This window comes from Notolepis coatsorum, assembly GCF_963971535.1.
Source record: "Notolepis coatsorum genome assembly, chromosome: 2".
NCBI lineage: Eukaryota > Metazoa > Chordata > Actinopteri > Aulopiformes > Paralepididae > Notolepis > Notolepis coatsorum.
Window position 1 is genome coordinate 211,898,949 of NC_140166.1, and position 5,028 is coordinate 211,903,976.

Sequence of the window (5,028 nt, forward strand, 5' to 3'; positions counted from 1 at the left end):
GAGCATTCAGCCTGCTGGCTACACAGCTTGTGTAGCCAGCAGGCTGAATGCTCCGCGACGCTGGTTGAAGTGGGTCTAGGTAGCCAGCAGGCTGAATGCTCCGCGACGCTGGTTGAAGTGGGTCTAGGTAGCCAGCAGGCTGAATGCTCCGCGACGCTCCGGTTGCTAACGCTAGCTAGCGAGAGCTAACGCCTGGCCCCGGCTGGTGCCAACTAGCTCCCGAGAGCTAACGCCGGTCTGTCTATCGAAGACCGAGGGAACCGCGTCCGGCTTCAGCTGATTAGTGGTCTTCTGGACAAACATCCCACCCCAACAACATAATCCGAGGCAATGAAGTGTTCGCTGCAGATCCTCCTTCCCTGTACAACAGGCTGGTCGCGCCGTCTGGGTGCAGGCAGCCCGAGCCAACATGTCAACAACACTGTTTTTTTCACTGGTAGTTTGTGGAAATTAACCAACTTTCCTCTCTCTCACATGGTAAAATTAGTTTGAACAGCCAGGAGCAATACAAACAGAACCACCGCGGTCCCGTTGTTTTGTAGGCAACATTTTATTTGCTGACCGACCCATTCAATATAGGCAGCTAACCAGAGTGTATACACCCAAGCCACGGTATGACGTCAGCCATGACGTCAGCAACAAAATGGCGGCGCCCATGTTGAAAACAGGGATATTATATTATATTTTTCAGACAAATAAGATAGATTTCACATTTGATTATAGAACCCTGTCTTACACAAGGTACACAACAAACAAACTAGGATCACATTGCTCACTGCTTCATCTCCACTTTAAAATACAACTGAAACAACATCTAACAGCCCTATGCCTAAAAACACATTCTGCACATTTAGACACACACACACACACACACACACACACACACACACACACACACACACACACACACACACACACACACACACACACACACACACACACCCATCGTTTTTATTTTCATTTTATTTTTAGTGATTAGAGCTACTAATATTCCTGTCACTAAAAATAAAATGAAAATAAAAACGATGGGTGTGTTGAATTGATTGATTGATTGATTGATTGAAAACTTTATTAACAGATTGCAGAATGGGTACAATACAGTACAGCTCAATACACACAATTGTTAAGGGGATGCAGACCAGAGAAAGACTTTCGTCTTGTTTACATCAGGGTCCCCCATTTTCAATTCATCAGGTGTGTGCGTGTGTGTGTGTGTGTGTGTGTGTGTGTGTGTGTGTGTGTGTGTGTGTGTGTGTGTGTGTGTGTGTGTGTGTGTATATATGTATGGTTTCTCACTGCTTGTGAATTGAGTGCATATTAATATATTGTTATGTAATGTATATTGTACTATGTATGATTAGGAATGCGGTATGTATAGTAATATGTTTGATAGAAAGTATATTGTCACTTTCTCATTTTTAATACCACTTGGTTGCTTGTCTGTTATCTGTTGTCATGTTTATATGTTATGTGTGGACCCCAGAGTAGCTGATGTTTTGCATCAGCTAATGGGGATCCTAATAAAATCATAAATAATAAATCCTCTGCCTTCCTTCCTACTGTTTCAATAAAATCAAATAAATGCTAAATAGCTATGTAACCTACATATTTTTCTATAGGGCTTATAGTTGCCAAACTCATGTCCCTCATTCTGTGGTGCTCTACGCCGGTGTATCTAATTTGGCTACACTGCACTACATTATTCTGACCAGCAGAGGTCGACATGCACAGTATTGCTAATGGCCCCAAGTTGACATAATGGACTAGTCGGGGTGGCAGTACTCCTGATTATGTCAGTCTGTGCTACCAGGGTGTCCTCCACCTGAAGAACCTCTCAGTGGACAAATATGTGTCTGACATTTGGGGATATAGAGATCGCACTGCAACACCTAAACACAGCGCTCTCTCACTTCAGTTTGAACAGGCTGACTCTAGAGGTATGTGGCAGGGCCTCAGAACGATGACAGATTACAAAGGCACCTCCCTCAAACTGAACAGTGACATCTCCCCAGCAAATGATCTCAATACCTTCTATGCAAGGTTTCAGGCTGTGAATAACAACACCAGCCTACAAGCCACGGCAATGCGGAGGGGGGGGGTCTGCTGAGGGAGATTCAGTGTTCAGAATAACAGAACATGAGGTGAGGAGGACCTTTAAGAAAGTGAATATCAGGAAGGCAGCAGGACCGGACGGCATCCCCGGCCGCGTCCTAAAAGTCTGTGCCGACCAACTGGCCCCGGTATTCACTGACATCTTTAACCTGTCCTTAGAACAGGCTGTCATCCCCACCTGTCTGAAGAAGTCCACCATCATCCCTGTACCCAAAAAATCTACGCCCGCTTGCCTCAACGACTACCGCCCTGTAGCTCTCACCTCCATAGCCATGAAGTGCTTTGAGAAGCTAGTGAAGGGCTACATCTGTTCCTCCCTCCCCATCAACCTGGACCCCCTGCAATTTGCATACCGCCCTAACAGGTCCATGGAGGACGCCATAGCCCATGTGCTGCACACAGCAGCATCACACCTGCACAAGAGGCAGGGGAACTATGTGAGAATGCTGTTCATCGACTACAGCTCAGCATTCAATACCATAGTCCCCTCCAAACTCATAGCCAAGCTCAGGGACCTGGGCTTGAACTATGACCTCTGCCAGTGGGTCTTGGACTTCCTGACGGGCAGACCCCAGGTGGTAAGAGCAGGCAACTGCACCTCCTCATCCATCACGCTCAACATAGGGGCCCCCCAGGGCTGTGTTCTGAGCCCCCTCCTCTACTCCCTGTACACACATGACTGTGTGGCACAGCGGAACAACAACACAATCAACAAATTTGCTGATGACACAATAGTGGTGGGCCTGATCTCTGCCAACGATGAGAGGGCCTACCTGGAAGAGGTAGAGAATGTCGTGTGTGTCATATATGTTATGATGAATTGAAAATGGGGGACCCTGATGTAAACAAGATGAAAGTCTTTCTCTGGTCTGCATCCCCTTAACAATTGTATGTATTGAGCTGTACTGTACTGTACCAACTGTAACAACAATACACACAGTGACATCCCATTAATCATCCCATTAATCAAAGTAAGCATGTGAGTTAATAAGGGCAGAATCAATGTCTGAACCAACTGGCTCGTCTGGCCACAAGAGGGAGGTAGAGGACCACTGTCAGGAGGTAGGGGACCAGGTAGCGTGTATGCCTTCTACAATGCTGTTCCGTTTCCGCGTTGCCGCTTTGCGCTCTGATTGGCCGCTGAAGCACGCCCCCCGAGTGACGCGCGATGGAGATTGTGGTAAAGCTTAGGTGGTGTTTCATATAAGGACTCAGACAGCGTGGCCATTTCAAGTAACGTCTTTATTAATCTAACACAACTGTGCCTGCGCCACGCCTTACAGCAACAGCTATGGATGCCCGTAAGGGACATCCACTACAGAGATCAACCCGAGGTTGGAAAATCACTTAGATTTCGTAAATATTTACTCGTTTCTCATACGGTTAACGATTCAGAAACAATCATTGCTCATCTCTGTGTGTTTATGTCGTTGCAGATGCTCAACAAGGTGGGTTTGATGCTGAGTCATGGCGGCGAAAGTGTCTTTATTATTTTGATTAGTTAACGATCATTAGCAGGTAATTTATGAAGTCATTGTTTATCATAAAACCAACAGCATGACTGGCTCGTCTATTCTGTGCTAGATCAAGACACTATTTCAATAATGGATGACGGTGCGGAATTATCTTTTTAAAGCAGAGTAGTAGAAAACAATTCATGAAAGTAGAAGATATAGGTGTGCAACCTCGCTAGCTGACGTTATATCTACAGAGTACTAACTGTTCTCGGTGGCGTGTATGCTTTCACCGTCATCCATTATTGAAATAGTGTCTTGATCTAGCACAGAATAGACGAGCCAGTCATGCTGTTGGTTTTATGATAAACAATGACTTCATAACTTACCTGCTAATGATCGTTAACTAATCAAAATAATAAAGACACTTTCGCCGCCATGACTGCGTATCAAACCCACCTTGTTGAGCATCTGCAACGACATAAACACACAGAGATGAGCAATGATTGTTTCTGAATCGTTAACCGTATGAGAAACGGGTAAATATTTACGAAATCTAAGTGATTTTCCAACCTCGGGGTTGATCTCGGTGAAGGCTGCAGGGCAAAAGAGTGACTGGCATCCGTAGCCTGCTTACAGAATAAATCAGAGCTGCGGCTGGGTGGCGCAGCGGAGATTGCACTCGTCACCAATGCAAGAGACTCCGGTCTCGAATCCGGGTGTCAGCATTGCCTCCGGCTTGGTCCGGCCGTCATACTGGCTCAATTGGCAGAGCCAGCGGGTGGAAGTTGATGGATGGTAATCTGGACGTTGTGGACAGCGACTCCTACAGGTCGGTTTGGGGACGCCTGCACAGCAGAGACAGGAAGTGACGGGGGTAGTGTAGGCCTCCCACACGTTACACCTCGCCAATGAGAGTCCGCGCTGGCAGGTGAAAAGATGTGACAGGCTACCTCCTCGTGTACCGGAGGGGACACGTGATGCAAGGCTTCTATCCTCTCTACGACCGACCTGTGGGGGGCATATGCGAGCAACGTTCAAGACAGGGGAGGGGAGAATTGGAATCACGAAATTGGGATGGGAGAAAAATAGAAAATAAGGAGAAAAAGTGGAAAAAAAAAAAGAATAAATCAGAGCCCTCTAGGTGGCGGTAGACACATGAGAACAGTGGATCGCCTCCCAGTCTACACATGGTGCAGAAGAAGATGGTCTCCCCACCTGAGGCATGGGATCCTCGGGAGGGAGGAGTCGAGGGAGGAGTCGAGGGAGGAGTCGAGGGAGGAGTCACTCTATCTCTGTGACAGCATCAGCTAAATGAACCCATACCAAAATGAACTGTAATAAAAACCTATTGTATTCCTGTGGTTTGTTTTTTGTACGCACTACAGAGATTTACCACAGGAACACAGGAAGGGATTCATCATAGTATTTCACCATAGTATTTCTATACATAGTGGAATAT